At 40.6% G+C, this 19,341-nt stretch overlaps 1 protein-coding gene across 1 annotated transcript in view; it reads right to left on the minus strand.

Moving 5' to 3' along the window:
- KCNB2 (potassium voltage-gated channel subfamily B member 2) overlaps positions 1–19,341 on the minus strand; it is a 450,306-nt gene that overhangs the window by 16,625 nt on the left and 414,340 nt on the right. The gene's annotated exons all lie outside the window — the stretch shown is intronic.

Here is a 19,341-nt window from a genome sequence, read left to right on the forward strand (position 1 = left end):
TAGTTCTGCATTATTAAATTAACTGCATAACCTGAGTCAAGACATGGAGGCTCAGTTTCATTATGTATCAGTTCAGTTCAGTCAGTCATGTCCGACTCTTTGCGACCCCATGAACTGCATGCAGCACGCCAGGCCTCCCAGTCACTCACCAACTCCTGGAGTTTACTCAAACTCATGTCTATTGAGTCAGTGATGGCATCTACTACCTCATCCTCTGTTGTCCCCTTCTTCTCCTACCTTCAATCTTTCCCAGCATCAAGGTCTTTTCAAATGAGTCAGCTCTTTGCATCAGGTGGCCAAAGTTTTGGAGTTTCAGCTTCAACATCAGTCCTTACTATGAACCTCAGGACTGATCTCCTTTAGGATGGACTGGTTGGATCTCTTTGCAGTTCATTATGTATAGACTAGGATTAATCATGACAAGTTCATTAACATGACTAGGGTACAGTGATGATGAAATGACATAATGCATGGCAGTATTTTGGCAGTTATAAAGTGAAGAGGAACTCAAAAGCCTCTTGATGAAAGTGAAAGAGGAGAGTGAAAAGGTTGGCTTGAAGCTCAACATTCAGAAAACAAAGATCATGGCATCTGGTCCCATCACTTCATGGGAAATAGATGGAAAAACAGTGGAAACAGTGTCAGACTTTATTTTTTTGGGCTCCAAAATCACTGCAGATGCTGATTGCAGCCATGAAATTAAAAGACACTTACTCCTTGGAAGGAAAGTTATGACCAAACTTGATAGTATATTAAAAAGCAGAGACATTACTTTGCCAACCAAGGTCCGTCTAGTCAAGGCTATGGTTTTTCCCGTGGTCATGTATGGATGTGAGAGTTGGACTGTGAAGAAAGCTGATCGCCGAAGAATTGATGCTTTTGAACTGTGGTGTTGGAGAAGACTCTTGAGAGTCCCTCGTACCGCAAGGAGATCCAACCAGTCCATTCTAAGGGAGATCGATCCTGGGTGTTCATTGGAAGGACTTATGCTAAAGCTGAAACTGCAATACTTTGGCCACCTCATGTGACGAGTTGACTCACTGGAAAAGACTCTGATGCTAGGAAGGATTGGGGGCGGGAGGAGAAGGGGACGACAGAGAATGAGATGGCTGGATGACATCACCGACTCTGTGGACATGAGTTTGAGTGAACTCCGGGAATTGGTGATGGACAGGGAGGCCTGGCGTGCTGTGATTCATGGGGTCGCGGAGAGTCGGACACGACTGAGGGACTGAACTGAACTGAACTGAACTGAAAGTTCTATAGACATGCCAATATTTGTATGATCCGAGTACCTTTAAAAACATGGATTCTAGAGTTTCTAGAATTGTAAATGAGTACATAATGTTAGAGGCAGAAAGACTTTTTCTTACCATTTCTTGTTTGAAGTTAGCGCTTTATTCTTTCCTATGAAATTGCCATTTAGTTTGAGTATGTGGATGTTACTGACTGGTGGGTATGGTTTAGTCCTTTGAGAAAGTCAGCCTACCGGATTGAATAGTATGCCCCCAAATTCATGTGGGCTTCCCTGGTGGTTCAGTGGTAAAGAATCCACCTGCCAATACAGGATATAAACATTTGATCCCTGGGTTGGGAAGATCCCCTGGAGAAGGAAATGGCAACCCACTTCAGTATTCTTGCCTGGGAAATCCCATGGACAGAGGAGCCTGGCAGGCTACAGTCCATGGGGTTGCAAAAGAGTCAGACACGACTGAGCGACTAAACAGCAACAACAAATTCATGTACACCCAGAACCTCAGAAAATATTTGGAAATAGTCTTTGCAAATGTGACTAGTTAAGATGAGGTTGTATTTGATTAGGGTGGATCCTAAATCCGGCAACTGTCCTTATACGAAATCTAGAGAGACACATTCTTGGAGGGAAGATGGCCAGGTAACGATGGAGGCAGAGATTGGAGTTTTGCAGCTCTGAGGCAATGAATTTCAAGGACTTCTCAGAGCAAACATCAAAAGCTAGGGAGAAGCGAGGGAGGATTTCTCTTTAAGAGTTTTTAGACACTTTGATTTCAGACTTCTAGCCTCCAGAACTGTGAGAGAATAAACGCCTATGTTTTAGGTCACCCAGTTTCTGGGATTTTGTTACAGAAGCCTTGGGAAATTAATACAATTTAGTTGTATCATTCAATTAAAAGGTCCAGTATTTAATGAGAGGCAGTGCTGAGAACACTCAAGGAGCCATTACATTTATTCCCTTCAATAGTGAATATGTTATTTGCAAAGGAGAGGGAAGTCATAGGGGTTTGGAACCCTAGTCAGCAGGAAGAACAGTTCCTAATTGAGAAAAACTAAGTTGTGTTTACTGTTGGAAGTAAATAGCTACGATTTGTTAAGTAGGTAATTAACACCTGTGTTCTAAATAGCAGCCCAGTACAAGTTAGAACATGAAGGTCTGGAAGCTGCAAAATTCATTCAAACTGGCAAGATGTAGGAAAAAGATAAATAAGGATATTCTACAGAATACCATATTAGAATGGTCAAGTTAGCAACAAATTAAAAAACCCAGTTGATGTTAGGAAATTAAAAAACCCAGTTTTAGGTGGATGGTAACTAGCGCTGTGCTGGTGATCACTTTTTGGCATATATAAACACCAAATTATAATGCTGTACAGCTGAAACATTAAAATATAGAATGATGAGGATTACTTAATCACTAGTCACATTGCCCTTAGCACTAATTTATGTGATATATTATGTACGTTATTTATGTGATATATTATGTACGTTATATGTATGTATATTATATATTATAAATATTACATCTGTACATACATTAGGAGAAGGGGTGACAGAGGATGAGATGGTTGGATGGCATCACTGATTCAGTGGATATGAATTTGAGCAAATCACTTCCCTATCCAGGGAGACAGTGAAGCACAGGGAAGCCTGGCATGCTGCAGTCCGTGAGGTCACAGAGAGTCAAATACGACTTAGGGACTGAACAACAAAATGTATTACATATGTCCCTCTTCCAATGCTTTATGTCTCAAATTCTAGTAAAATATAAAAGATTTTTTTTGGGGTGTTTTTGTACAAGTTATGTATACTAAGAACTGGACATGGAACAACAGACTGGTTCCAAATAGGAAAAGGAGTACGTCAAGGCTGTATATTGTCACCTTGCTTATTTAACTTATATGCAGAGTACATTATGAGGAACGCTGAGCTGGAAGAAACACAAGCTGGAATCAAGATTGCCGGGAGAAATATCAATAACCTCAGATATGCAGATGACACTACCCTTATGCCAGAAAGTGAAGAGGAACTCAAAGGCCTCTTGATGAAAGTGAAAGGAGAGTGAAAAGGTTAGCTTGAAGCTCAACATTCAGAAAACAAAGATCATGGCATCTGGTCCCATCACTTCATGGGAAATAGATGGAAAAACAGTGGAAACAGTGTCAGATTTTATTTTTTTGGGCTCCAAAATCACTGCAGATGCTGATTGCAGCCAGGAAATTAAAAGACACTCCTTGGAAGGAAAGCGATGACCAACCTAGATAGTATATTAAAAAGCAGAGACATTACTTTGCCAACCAAGGTCCATCTGGTCAAGGCTATGGTTTTTCCCGTGGTCATGTATGGATGTGAGAGTTGGACTGTGAAGAAAGCTGATCGCCGAAGAATTGATGCTTTTGAACTGTGGTGTTGGAGAAGACTCTTGAGAGTCCCTTATACTGCAAGGAGATCCAGCCAGTCCATTCTAAAGGAGATCGATCCTGGGTGTTCATTGGAAGGACTTATGCTAAAGCTGAAACTGCAATACTTTGGCCACCTCATGCGATGAGTTGACTCACTGGAAAAGACTCTGATGCTGAGAAAGGTTGGGGATGGGAGGAGAAGGGGACAACAGAGAATGAGATGGCTGGATGGCATCACCGACTCTGTGGACATGAGTTTGAGTGAACTCCGGGAATTGGTGATGGACAGGGAGGCCTGGCGTGCTGTGATTCATGGGGTCGCGGAGAGTCAGACATGACTGAGTGACTGAACTGAACTGAACTGATGTATACTAAGACACTTTCCTTCTGTGATCATTAGTACCAGCACTCCCAAAATTATGATAATATAGAGAAAAAGCAGTCTTTAAAAAAAAACAATTCTTCAGTTCTGTAGTTAAAATTCAGTGCATAAAAAAGACAGCATTTGTTGTTAGTTTTTGGAGAAATTTGCTATAAATGAGATAAGAGAAAATTATCTGTAGCTATAAATAAAGGTGGAGCAACAACAGAAAGCCTGATAAATAATTTTTAAAAAATGTATATTATCATAAGTGACCAGTCCAGGTTTGACGCATGATACAGGATGCTTGGGGCTGGTGCACGGGGATGACATGGAGGGAGGATACGGGGAGGAGGGAGGTGGGAGGGGGTTCGGGAGGGAGAGAGAGCACATGTACACCCGGGGCAGATTCATGTCAATGTGTGACAAAACCAACCAATATATTAATGTAAGGTAATTTGCCTCCAATAAAATAAATAAAAAAAATAAAATAAAAAAAATGTATTGGAGTATAGTTGATTTAATCAGTTATATATATATATATCTATATATCTCCACTCTTTTTTAGATTCTTTTCCCATATAAGGCATTACAGAGTACCGAGTAGAGTTCCCTGGGTAAAAAGTCCAATTTTAAATATTTCCTCTAGTGGTGGTTTATAAGTTAAAAGTGGTGGGACTTTTTCATGCTATACCATGTATAGCATGTACCCCTGTCTCTGTTATTCAAGCCCCTAGTAAGCATATCCTACCAGACCAGGGTGGCAGCTAACTCTGAACAACTCCCTAGAACGGCATTTTTCAAACTGTGAGCTCCAGCCCTTTTATGGGTCAGAAGTTCTGAGAGTCAGAATCAGCATTAAAAAAAGTATGATAGGGAATTATACTTTTGGGAATTCCCAGGTCATCTAGTGGTTAAGACTCCACACTTCCACTGCTAGGGGAATGGGTTCAATCCCTGGTCAGAGAACGAAGAACACAAAAGGCCACCAAAAAAAAAAAAAAAAGAAAATAATGCTTTGTAAAATGTTTGTTGATTTGCATGTGTGCGTGTGTATGTGTGTGCACTGGGTCATAATTTCTACCCTCGAGTGACAATAACCATCACACGCACATGCACGCGTGCTCAGTCGTGTCTGACTCTGCGACCTCATGGATGTAACCCACAGGCTCCTCTGTCCATGAGATTTTTCAGGCAAGAATACTGGAGTGGGTTGCCATTTCCTCCTCCAGGGGATCTTCCCAACCCAGGGACTGAAACGTTGTCTCTTGTGTCTCCTGCGTTGGCAGGTGGATTCTTTACCACAGGCGCCAACTGGGAAGTTGTAATACTGGGAAGCTGGAACAATAGTAATAGTTATTATTAAATTATACTTATTATTTTACTCTGATGATCCATATAAAGGTAACATTATCCTCATGTTTCCTAAGCTGAGCTTTGGATAATTTCCATCAATGAGAGAGAAGGCAGGTTACCTTTCACGTTCCCTCCCACCCCAAATACAGATCTTTTAGTTTTTCAACATGACTTTGACAACTTATATATTTGTGTATAGCTTCTGTGTTATTTTTGTATTGATCCTTTCTTAGTCCTGACATTTAGATTTCTGACCTTTTATTTATTACTTTTCGCACTTCTGTTACGCTTTGGGCTTTGAATTGATTCAAGTGATTTATTTAATAACATTTCTAGAATGTAAGTTGGGGTGATTAATTTTCATTGATCACTAGCATATCTATTTAGCAAATCTTTGTTTTAAGGTTGATATGGCTATAAATCTTTGTTATAAGAAATTGCTATAGATTGAATTATGCCTGGGCATTACTGCCAGTTTAGGACATTTTTATTAATCTCTTAATTAAACAATTCAAGATTTGATAGAAATTAATATTATTGATAGACCATTGATTCGTATTGGTTTCTAAACATCATGTGGGTTTTTCAATTATGTGATCTGACTCAAAATAAAAGACCCAATTTTTGATTAGGTAAATGTTTATTTAACACATTTACACATTTAAATAAACTAAATGTTTATTTAGTTATATATGACTTAAATAGTTAATTTTAAAACAATTGATTCCATCAATTTAAACTACAACCTTAGCTTATAGGTCACATTTTGGACTCAAATCAGCTATGAGGCATTTACTCTTCAGGTAATAGACCTGAAAAGGTCATGATTAGAGCTTAAATATATATTGCACCTAGTAGGTAATTATTTAACGGTGGCTAAATTACATGTTTTCCAAAGATAGTTTTTACAGATGAAGATTTAGGTCTATAGCGATTCCTGGTTAGCAAGGCAAAATTCAATCAATAAGATATTTAGTCTACATATAAAAATACACTGATTTTATCATGAAAAATGTTCAGATAAGTTTCAAATATGGCCTAAACATTCTCACGATTGAATTTCTTCCTTTTTAGGTAGAAGTTTATCAGTTTTTGACCTACACATGGACACTGTCACAGCCTCTGGCCATGCCTTTTTTCTTGTAGCCTGTAAACTATGCACCAGATGCAAAGAGGGGTGGAAGGACAACTGTGAAAGCTAACATATCCCATTCTTTCTTTTTTAAAAAACTTTTTGTTTTGTATTGGGGTAGAGCCGATTAGGTGGCTCAGTGATAGAGAACCCACCTGCCAATGAAGGAGATACAGGAGACGCAGGTTCAATCCCTGGGTCAGGAAGACCTCCTAGAGGAGGAAATGGCAACCCACTCCAGTATGATTGCAGGGGAAATCCCATGGACAGAGGAGCTTGGTGGGCTACAGTCCATGGGGTTGCAAAAGAGACACAACTGAGTGACTGAGCACAGCACGGCACACAGCCAGTTAACAATATTGTGATGGTTCAGGTGAACAGTGAAGGGACTCAGTCATATATACACATGTATCCATTCTCCCCCACAACTCCTCCCCCAATCCAGGCTGCCACATAACACTGAGCAGAGTTTCATCTGCTTTATAGTAGGTCCTTGTTGGTTATCTGTTTTAAATATAGCAGTGTGTACATGACAATCCCAAACTTCCTAATTATCCCTCCCCTCATTCTTCCCCCTGACAACCATAAGCTCCTTCTCTAAGTCTGTGAGTCTGTTTCTGTGTTACAAGTTCATTTGTATCATTTCTTTGTAGATTCCATATATAAGGGATGTCATACAATATTTTTCCTCTGTTCTTATTAATGGTAGGAAGGAATGTCTCTTCAGAAATCTATGTGTGTTGAATTAGGCCCCAATTTAAAGGCTACATCTTTTTAATAAAAGTCTTTCTTGATCTCCATTGTGATAATCACTTCCTGCTTTGGTTTCCAAAATGGGATTCCTAAAAGAAGATGACTTAGTGGACAGGGCTATGGGAACACCATCCCCAGGACAAATTGGGTGGAGCTGTCCTCCCCTGTAGTGCTGAAGATGCATAAGTATGTGAAGAGGTGAGCATTTTTCATAGAAGTACCTGAATTCTATGGTGGAACATATACACACATATAGACGCATGCATTTATATACATAAGCAGGTGTATTTCTCCTTTGGAGATGATGACAGATATTGGTAGCTGTGTTTGAGGATATGTGTGACCAAAAGCCTTTTCCATACTATTTACTTACAAATAAAAGGCTATTTTATTTGTGGCCACAGTTGTTGTTTATAGAGTTGGTTATGGAGGACAGCTTTGTCTTTTAGGCTTCTAGGCCTCCTAATTGTTAGGCCAATTTTGTATATGCCAAGAAAGCAATATTGGACCTCTCAAAACAGGCAGAGAGCATGACTAAACATATTATACTAAAATAGCACATCAAGCTGCAAACTAATGTTAGTCGCTCAGTTGTGTCTGACACCATGGACTGTAGCCCATTAGGCTCCTCTGTCCATGGGCTTTTTCAGGCAAGAATACTGGAATGGGTAGCCTTCTCCAGGGGATCTTCCCAATCCAGGGATCAAACATGGGTCTACCCAGGCAAGAATACTGGAATGGGTAGCCTTCTCCAGGGGATCTTCCCAATCCAGGGATCAAACATGGGTCTACCTGAATTGTAGGTAGATTCTTTACCATCTGAGCCACCATAGGTTCTAATGAGCCCAGGTTATCATCAGTCATCTATTACATTAAATGGCTTCTAGGAGGCTGAATGGAGAAGGAAATGGCAACCCACTCCAGTATTCTTGCCTGGAGAATCCCATGGACAGGGGAGCCTTCTGGGCTGCTGTCCATGGGGTTTCACAGAGTTGGACATGACTGAAGTGACTTAGCATGCATGCATGCATTGGAGAAGGAAATGGCAACCCACTCTGGTGTTCTTGCCTGGAGAATCCCAGGGACAGAGGAGCCTGGTGGGCTGCCGTCTATGAGGTTGCACAGAATTGGACATGACTGAAGCGACTTAGCAGCAGCAGTAGCAGGAGGCTGAAAGGTTTGGGCAGCAGGAGACATGGAATCATCAGTTTTCTCACCATATCAGAGTACTTTTTATGGCTTTGGATCATTTAGATAAACATGATAAAATATGCAAAATTAATTTTTCCATATTATTTACACACTGGTTTGCTGCTGCTGCTGCTAAGTCGCATCAGTCGTGTCCGACTCTGTGCGACCCCATAGACGGCAGCCCAATAGGCTCCTCTGTCCCTAGAACTCCCTAAAAAGCATTTTCTAGGATTTTATCCAGGTCCGAGTAGTCAACCCAAACAATGCCCATTGTTTATGAATATGTATGCCATTCTCATCAAATTTTTATTTGTGTGTGTGCTTAGTTAATCAATCATGCCCAACTCTTTGCAGCCCCATGAATTATAGCCTGCCAGTCTCCTCTGTCCATGGAATTTTCCAGGCAAGAATACTGGAATGGGTTGCCATTTCCTCCTCCAGGGTATCTTCCCAAGCCAGGAGTCAAACCCATATTTCTTGTGTCTCCTGTATTGGTAGGCTGATTCCTTACCACTAGCACCATCTGAATATTTATGCAAATTTAAATCCTACAAATGCCACCTGTAGCCCTTAGAGTTTCTAAATCTTATTCCCTAAGACATTAAACTGAAGAAAACAAATTCTAAGCTTTCTATATAAACGAGTCAACATAGTGATAATAATAAGAAAAACCCTATAGTGTCATTCCCACAGCCCCATCCTCTCATGGCATAAATAGTAGGTGTTTGCTTCTGGAAATCTAAGCAGACAAGCAGGCAGATGATGACCTAGCACTGTTGCAACAGACACAACTTTTCATGCTGCTTGGTCTATTTGCTTTAAAGTTTTCTTCCTAATAAGATGGTTGGGAGATTGTCAGGTACCACACATTTGGCAGACACACAAAGAGCACCAAAATTCACAATTGAAATAGGCTGAAAAGAACTAATTTGCTCTCTGCAAAATCACGACTAGGTAGGTTGAAAATGAGAACAGAACTGTTCAATAGCAGATCAGCATCCAGACTAGCTGAGCTTCCCAGGTGGCACTAGGGGTAAAGAACCCACCTGCCGGTGCAGGAGACATAAGACTCAGGTTCGATCACTAGGGTTGGGAAGATCCCCTGGAGGAGGGCATGGCAACCCACTTCAGTAATCTTGCCTGGAGAATCTCATGGACAGGGGAGCCTGGTGGGCTGTAGTCCAAAGGGTCACAAAGAGCTGGACATGACTGAGCATGCATGCACGTGTATGTGATTGTTCTTGTCACTTGAGGGTAGGAATTATGACCCAGTGCACACACATGCACACACATGCACACGCACACATGCCTGGGGGACACTGTAGGCAAGTTTTATTTAACTTGCTGCTTCTTCAGCTGCTTACTCTTTCAGCTGCTTCCCCTTCTCCCCTCTGTATCTTTCATGCAGCTGCCTTTCCCTCTCTTTCCTAGCAAGGTCATGTTCTCAGCTTCTGTGGGGCTGCCCAGAGCTCTCCAACATAGTACAAGTTACTGCTGCCCTTGCTCTGTCCTTTTCGTTTTCCACAGAAACATCCGTTCAAAAGCCTTTACCTCTGACTCCCATTGTACCTGAGGAATCCCATGGACAAAGGATCTTGGTGGGCTACAGTCCATAGGGTCGCAAAGAGTCGGACATGACTGAAGTGACTTAGCCCGCATGCATGGCCATTCTACCAACCTGATACCATTATGAGAGTTGGATTGTATCTCGACCCAGTTGAATATATCAGCAGAATCTCAGGCAATGGAGATATTTTTGATTTGCAGAACTTTATAAACTATGCCCCATTTCCCCTTGGGTAGCCATAGGTTTTTTTTTTATATCTGTAAGTCTGTTTCATTTTTAAAAAATTAGATTCCAGATATGAGTGATATCATATGATATTTGTCTTTCTCTGTCTGACTTACTTTACTTAGTATGATAATCTCTAGGTTCATCCATGTTTTTGCAAATGACATTATTTGTTCATTTTTATGGCTAAGTAATATTCCATTGTATATGTGTACCACATCTTCTTTAACCATTCCTCTGATGGACATTTAGGTTGCCTCCATGTCTTGGCTATTGTAAATAGTGCTGCAATGAACATCAGGGTGCAATATGTATTTTCTAATTATGGTTTTCTCCAGATATGTGCCCAGGAGTGGGATTGCTGGATCATATGACACTCCTATTTTTAGTTTTTAAGGAACCTCCATACTGTTCTCCACAGTGGTTCTACCAATTTACATTCCCACCAACAGTGTTGAGGGTTCCCTTTTCTCCACACCCTCTCTAGAATTTACTGTTTGTAGATATTTTTGATGATGGCCATTCTGACCAGTATGAGGTGATACCTACTTCAGTATTCTGTGATAACCTATGTGAGAAAAGAATCTGAAAAAGAACGAATATATGTGTATGTATAACTGAATCACTTGCGGTATACCTGAAACTAATACAACATTGTAAAGTAACTATAACCCAATAAAATTTTTAAACATAAAAATTAAAAAATTACTGCTTAAATAAATGGTATATAATATCTTTTTTCTCTCCTCATCTCAATGCCACTGGCAGAATAAAAATTCGGCTTGAAGTAAAATCAAAACATTTGGCTTTATTCATTTGGCACAACACTGCCAATTTAGGACATTTTAAATAGAGTTGATTTATGGACTAGGTCTCAGGCTTTTAACTTTGGAATTTAGTCTTTATTTTCAATAAAATGACCATATGTTCTTTTAAGGACAGTATAAATTCTCTCTCATTTATATTCTGTTTTTTGGCTTTCTTTTTGATGTGAACATTATAATAAAGGTGATATCTCACATATTAATGACTGCTGTTAGCCAACTGATTATAGTATTCTCTTTCATTTCACTGAAAATATATTTGGTGCTAAATTCAACTTTTTTTTTAATGGAGGAGGAAGAAATAGTGGTTTTATTTATTTGCCAGGCAAAGAGGGAAAAGTGGGCTAGCACTTCAAGAGTTGTACCCCCTAAATTCAATCTTTTGATTCTTGGTTTCTATTAGCCATCAGTTCAATTCAGTTCATTTCAGTCGCTCAGTCGTGTCCGACTCTTTGCGACCCCATGAATCACAGCACGCCAGGCCTCCCTGTCCAACACCAACTCCCGGAGTTCACTCAAACTCATGTCCACAGAGTCGGTGATGCCATCCAGCCATCTCATTCTCTGTCGTCCCCTTCTCCTCCTGCCCCCAATCCCTCCCAGCATCAGAGTCTTTTCCAGAGAGTCAACTCGTCGCATAGGTGGCCAAAGTATTGGAGTTTCAGCTTCAGCATCAGTCCTTCCAATGAACACTCAGGATTGATCTCCTTTAGGATGGACTGGTTGGATCTCCTTGCAGTCCAAGGGACCCTCAAGAGTCTTCTCCAGCACCACAGTTCAAAAGCATCAATTCTTCAGCGATCAGCTTTCTTCACAGTCCAACTCTCACATCCATACATGACCATGGGAAAAACCATATCCTTGACTAGACGGACCTTTGTTAGATGGGTGTATTTCATTTTGATTTATTCACTGTCTAAACAGTTATATCATTTTTCAAGTTTAGTGCTCACTGAAAAATCTCACAAGGAAATGTTTTCTCTCTTAATAATTTACTGCTCTTTATGTCTACAAACTACCTTTATAACTAACAATTTTTTATATTAAACTAACTTACAAAAGCACTTGAGAGTAAAGATGATTTCAAATCAACCCTTAATATTAAACAAATTAGTATAATTTCTTATACTATTATTAAATAAATTAGTATTAATACTATACAAATTAGTATAGGGTTTCAGGGGATTCACAAAAATCTTGTGGATTTTCTCCATGGATTTCCTGATTCTAAAATAGTCTAATGAGACATGAGACCAACCTCCTAGGTGATATTTCGGAGAAGGCAATGGCAAGCCACTCCAGTACTCTTGCCTAGAAAATCCCATCGATGGAGGAGCCTGGTAGGCTGCAGTCCGTGGGGTCGCTAAGGGTCGGACAAGACTGAGCGACTTCACTTTCACTTTTCACTTTCACACATTGGAGAAGGAAATGGCAACCCACTCCAGTGTTCTTGCCTGGAGAATCCCAGGGACAGGGGAGCCTGGTGGGCTTCTGTCTATGGGGTCACACAGAGTCGGACACGACTGAAGTGACTTAGCAGCAGCAGCAGCAGCAGGTGATATTTCTACCTACATATCCATTGGTCCCTTTAGCCTTGGATACAGTTGGGAAAGGAAACTCAAGATGTCACCCTCTGCCCCAAATTAAAGTTTTCCCCCCAGGCCAAATAGTCTATGTCTAGATCTATGTTTACGTGTAACCCTTTTCCCTAAAGCGCCACATCCAAGTGCCTAAATTCTTCTTTTTTCAGGTTTATTGAATTTAATGAAAAATATTTCTCAGAACAAGCATCATTTCTTAAATCTAATTTTATGTTTGTTTCTCTATCCCTTGTCTCTTGAATTGGGAATGTATGCATACTTACTGTGCATGAACTATTCAAATTTGAAAACAATAGTAACATGGTCTGCTGTTACTGATAACTGCACATATCAATAATTAATCAGGTAAATCGTGTTAGAAAGGCTTCTTTTTATTTTTAAATTATTATTATTATTATTTTTAAAAATTTCAAAATTGGAGGATAATTGCTTTACCATGTTGTGTTGGTTTCTGCCATACAACAACATGAATCAGTCATAACTATATGTGTACATATATATCTACCCTCCTTCTGGAGCCTCCCTCTCACTGCCTCCCCGTTCCTCTAGGTTCCTCTAGGTACCAGGTTGGTCTCCCTGTATTATACAGAAACTTCCCATAAGCTCTCTGTTGTCCATGGGGTCATGTATATACATCAATGCTACATTCTCAGTTCGTCCCACCCTGTCTGTCTCCTGCTGTGTGCACAAGTCCATTCTCTACACCTCTGTCTCCATTCTTTCCCTGCAAATAGGTTCACCAGTACCATTTTTCTAGATTCTCTATATATGCATTAATATATGATATTTGTTTGCCAAGTCTCTTAAATCTCTCTTTGTGTGTCGGTGCTAAGTCACTTCAGACGTGTCCAATTCTTTGTAACCCTATGGACTATAGCCCACCAGGCTCCTCTGTCCATGAGATTCTCCACGCAAGAATACTAGGGAGGGTTGCCATTTCCTTCTCCAGGGGATCTTCCTGACCTAGGAAATGAACCCATGTCTCTTATGTCTCCTGCACTGGCAGGCAGGTTCTTTACCACTAGCACCACCTGGGAAGCTAAAATCTACTCATTAATCATTAAAGATATTTTTTCCCCAATCCATCTCGTCCCCCACATTCTCTGTTAATTCAACTCCCCAACTTTTCATTTCTAAACAACTGCATGAACCTTCTAATGGTTCCAATCATCTCCTGTCTTGCCCATTTACTTTCCAGGGATGAGACGGATGTGGGAGAAGAGGGAGTTCAAGGGGTGGAGGATGCCTTTGTTGCCCTTGTCTCTCTCACGCTTCCAGTGGCTTCCCACTACTATCTCAGAGATTCACAGTTTGTCTTGTCTCTTCCTCTGGATTAAAACTCTTCAAGGGTCAGGACAGATCTGATAGAGACTTGTTTTCTTTAGAACTCCAAACACAATGCTCACACTTGGTACTTAATAAATAAAAATTAATTGGTAGTACTCATGAATTTATTTTAATATTCAGTGAATTGGGAGATGGGGATTGACATACATACACTATTGACACTATGCATAGCATAGATAACTAGTGAGAACCTACTGTATAACACAGAGAATTCTACTCAGTACTCTGTGGTAACCTAAAGGGGAGGGAAATCCAAAAAAGAGGGGATATATATGGATATATATACATCAGCTGTATATAGCTCTTTCACTTTGCTGTACAGTAGAAACTAACACAACATTGTAAAGCAACTGTACTCCAATAAAAATTTTAAAAATTCAGTGGTGTATTTCAGCATTCAGTTATATTCTCAATGCCAATGTGCAGATCTCTCATGAGGTTGTTTTAAATTCTTTCATCCCACCCCATAGATGAAGCTCTCTTGTTTGGATCGCTGGATGCCTTAATCACTTTTGCATCAGTTGACTGCACTCTTTGGAAGACACATTCTCTTACTTTGACTGCACATCGAAACTAAAACCAAACAAAAGAAACGATTGCATCCCAACAACCCAACTGAGGACAATTTCTTCTAGAGTCATCAAGACTTTTCAATTATACATGGTATGGCTAGGAAGTTTAGAAAGTCTAATCAGAATCCAAAGTGTTTTAATGAATGAAACCAAAGCCAAGGGGTGAATTTGGCTTCTCCCTACAAAGTTTTCTCCTCTCCTAAGTGTCATTTTCCATCATCGATTTCCTCATCTCTCCTTTCCTAACTCTTTCTCTCAGAAGAAACTTAGAAAAGTACAATTTTCAATGTACAATTCCAGCCTCAACCAACTGACATGGTATAGGAGAGAATTTAAACTATTACACATTCATGACATTTTTGATGGGAAGAGTGTCATCTCTGGGGACTCAAAGTAATGTCTGAGTGTCCCAGAAGAGACAAGAATGTCTGATCTGATCACACCAGGTCTGATTCCTGGAAGCTGCAAGCTGGAAGGTAAGTACCTGTCTAGGGCCAGGCTGAGGCATCTAGAATGCTGAGCGTCTTTTTTTTTTTTTTTTTTTATCTTTTTATTGAAGAGTAATTGCTTTACAGAATTTTGTTGTTTTCTGTCAAACCTCAACATGAATCAGCCATAGGTATACATATATCCCCTCCCTTTTGAACCTCCCACCCCTCTATTATACATGATACAAAGCTCCTGTTTGAGTTTCCTGAGCTATATAGAAAATTCCCATTGGCTATCTATTTTCCATATGGTAATGTAAGTTTCCATGTTACTCTTTCCATACGTCTCACCCTCTCCTCCCCTCTCCCCATGTCCATAAGTTTATTCTCTATGTCTGTTTCTCCACTGCTGCTCTGTAAATAAATTCTTCAGTACCATTTTTCTAGATCCTGTATATATGCATTAGAATATGATGTTAATCTTTCTCTTTCTGACTCACTTCACTCTGTATAATGGAGCATCTTTGTTCCTGGTTTCTGAGATGGGAATGCTTTGTGGGAGAATCCTCTCTCTTACCTCTCTTTGGGATGCCAGTGTTCATTCAAGGTCTTTTTTTAAAAAAATTATTTATTAAGTGTATGTGTTCAGTTGTTCTGTTGTGTCCGACTCTTTGTGAGCCTGTAGACTGTAACTTGCCAGGCTCCTCTGCCCATGTGATTTTTTCAGGCAAGAATACTGGAGTGGGTTGCCATTTCCTTCTCCAGGGGATCTTCCTGACTCAGGAATCGAACCCGAGTCTCCTGCATTGCAGGCAGATTCTTTATCAACTGAGTTACTCTGCGGACATATATATATATATGTATATATGTATCTAGGCTTCCCCGATGGCTCAAGTGGTAAAGAATTTGCCTACAATACAGGAGATGCTGGAAACTCGGGTTTGATTCTTGGGTGGGGATGATCCTTAGGAAAAGGAAGTGGCAACTCACTCCAGTAGTCTTGTCTGGAGAATCCCATGGATAGAGGAGCCTGGCGGGTTACAGTCCATGGGGTTCCAAAGAGTCGGACACGACTGAGCACACATGCACAGACATACATATATATCTATTCTGTTTCAAATTCTTTTCCTATTTAGGTTATTCTGCTCACAGAATGCTGAGCAGAGCTCCCCTTCCTATACAGTAGGCTCCTGTTGGTGATCTATTTTAATATAGCAGTGTGTGCATATCAATCCCAAACTCCTCACTTGAGATCTTCTGACTTGAAATGTTAGTGTGAAAGCCCCTAGGGGCCATGCACCCAGCCTGGCGTTTGTACCCAAACAGAACTAATTGATGTAAGATCCTAAGATGTAGCTTTTTATTCCTGTAAGAGAGAGTGGATATCCTGTGCTTGAGTTGTTATACAAATGGCTGGAGACTTCTAGTTTTTTTTTTTTTTTACCTTAAAAAGGTAATATTCTGAAGGGAAGATTCTGTATCTTACCATTACATTGTCCATATCCAATGTATTTCAAATAATGGTGAGAATCTCTGTCATTCTTCAAATAATGGATAGAAATCTATGCAGTGAGGCTCATTCTCACCAGTAGGTGTCTCTATGCCATCATGCTCTCCCCCATACTTGCCCAGGTTTCTCCTGGAAATACAGACGTTACATAAAAGGCACCTATCTATGCTTCAGAAATCGTACACTTTAAACAGAAGATAAAAAGTGACTTCTCTTTTTATTTATACTCACTTTAACTCTGAATTTGGCTTTGTTTGGCAGCTCTGGTTGCCGATAAAGTTGGAGGGCGTTTTCGAGATGAACCTTTCTTCATTCTTTGGTACTTAAATTAGCTTTGTAGCTAGGCTTTATCTCACTTGAATCGGTGATGCATTTCTGAGCAAAATAGCAATAACTAAGTTTTTAGGTATGTGAGGCTGCTCAAAAGATCAGATTCTTTCTCCTAAACATTTATTCCCTTGCTTATAAAGTAAAACCTGGGGTTGAGTGTCCTCTGTTTATCTCAGAAGTGAATTATTTTTTTTCTGGAAAGGTTGAGGGCAGGAGAAGGGGGAGACAGATGATGAGATGGTTGGATGGCATCACTGACTCAATGGATATGAGTCTGAGCAAACTCCGGGAGATAGTGAAGGACAGGGAAGCCTGGAGTGCTGCAGTCCATAGGGTTGCAAAGAGTTGGACACAACTTAGCGACTGAACAACAACAATTAAAAAAATATATTTTATATATTTTTTGGCTGTGCTAGGTCTTTGTTGCTGTACATGGGCTTTTTCTAGTTGCAGTGAGCAGGGGTTACTCTCTTGTAGTCTGTAGGCTTCTCATTTCGGTGGCTTCTCCTGTTGCAGAGCATAGGCTATAGGGCATGTGGGCTTTAGGAGTTGGGGCATGTGGGCTTAGTTGCTTCGTGGCATGTGGGATCTTCCCAGACCAGGGATCGAACGGGTGTCGCCCGCATTGCAAGGTGGATTCTTAACCACTGAGCCACCAGGGAAATCCTCAGGTGTTTATTATTGAGAGATGGGCAACGTGACACTTAAATATATAACCTCTGGCTCCAGGCTATCTGGCTCCAGTTCCTAGCTGTGCTTATTACTGGGTTGATCTTCCTTGAGCTACTTATTCGTTTTGTATCTCCGTTTCCTCACATATAAAAAGGGGAATAATGATAATACTAGTACTACATGATTAAGTTACTATAGAGAATAAGCATCACGTCTAAAGTTGTTAGAACCCTACATGGCACGTGATAGGTTGTATAAATATCTTTTACATGTATAGGATATATGCATGTTTTTAAAACACAGGATATGAAAAGTAAAAAAAAATATATTTATATGAAAAATGAAAGCTAGTTCTAGCTTTCAAATGAGTTAATAAGTAAGGTTACTGTAGGGCATATGCCCACCTTCTTTGTGACTTCTCAAAGGCTATGGATGTTGGAGTAATTAAACTGTAAATATTGTGGAGGTTTTCCTTGAACTTAGTTGTTTTGACTACCTCACATATTTTCATACAAGTGAAGAGCCACAAGCCACCGTCCATCCACTACAACCCACGATGATCTTGTCCCTGAGAAGCTGGGTTTCATGCCTTGAGTTGTTATAAGCACAGCTTGAAAAGTAGGGAAAGGGAACTAAACTAAGGGACTAAATCAATGGGAAAATGACCCACCCTGAAGATGCACAACAATTTTCATGAACTAGCACAGCATTGGAGAAGGAAATGGCAACCCACTCCAGTGTTCTTGCCTGGAGAATCCCAGGGACGGGGGAGCCTGGTGGGCTTCTGTCTATGGGGTCACACAGAGTCGGACACAACTGAAGTGACTTAGCAGCAGCAGCACAGCAGTTCCTGATCCTTCAGGCAAACATTGATGGGGACATAAATTAGAGGGAGTTGTTGGTTTTCAGTCGCTCAGTCATGTCTGAATCTTTGCAGCCCCACGGACTGCAGCACTCCAGGCTTCCCTGTCCTTTACCGTCTCCTGGAGTTTGCTCAAACTCATGTCCATTGAGTTGGTGATGCCATCCAACCATCTCATCCTCTGTTGCCCTCTTCTCCTGCTTTCAATCTTTCCCAGCATCACGGTCTTTTCCAATGAGTGGGCTCTTTGCATCAGGAAGCCAAATTATTATAGCTTAGCTTCAGTGTCAGTCCTTCTAGTGAATATTCAGGGTTAACTTCCTCTAGGATTGACTGGTTTGGTCTCCTTGCTGTCCAAGGGATTCTCAAGAGTCTTCTTCAGCACCATGTTTAAAAGTGACAAGTCAGCATTTATATGCATCAGCTCATACCAGTGTCCCAAACGTATTTGAAAGGGGGCACAATGATCATCCTCAGTTTACAAAAGGGAAGAAGGAAAGACCAAATTCTGAAGAGTCAAGCACAGAGCTAAATACCTGACATATGTTAATTCACATAATTTTCCCTCCTACACTGCCAGCTGATTCTGTGGTCCTCATTATACAAAGTGGGAATTGGAGGCACAGAGTGATTAAGTGAATTGCCCGTAGCTAGTACATGGCAGAGGCAGGACTTGAATCTAGGCAGTCTGGCTATACAGACTGTCCTGGTAAAGAAGACATTAGTGCACTGGTGTTCAAACTTGACATTGTAGAGTGGGAATCACTTGTTGCAAGTCAGCCCTGTTGGGATGATGCTGAAAACTAGGGATGGCAGGGAATGACTGGAAAACCCTGGTGAAGAAGCAGTGCTGGCTAATGAGAAGGGATCCGACTCCGGTTTGATCACTGATGCTTGTCTAAAAACAAATCATTCAGTGCCTCCATCCCCTTGACTGTTAAGTGCTATTTCTTG

The sequence above is a fragment of the Moschus berezovskii genome, chromosome 16, assembly GCF_049115385.1.
Source record: "Moschus berezovskii isolate FMDL1 chromosome 16, NW_MosBer_1.0, whole genome shotgun sequence".
Lineage (NCBI taxonomy): Eukaryota > Metazoa > Chordata > Mammalia > Artiodactyla > Moschidae > Moschus > Moschus berezovskii.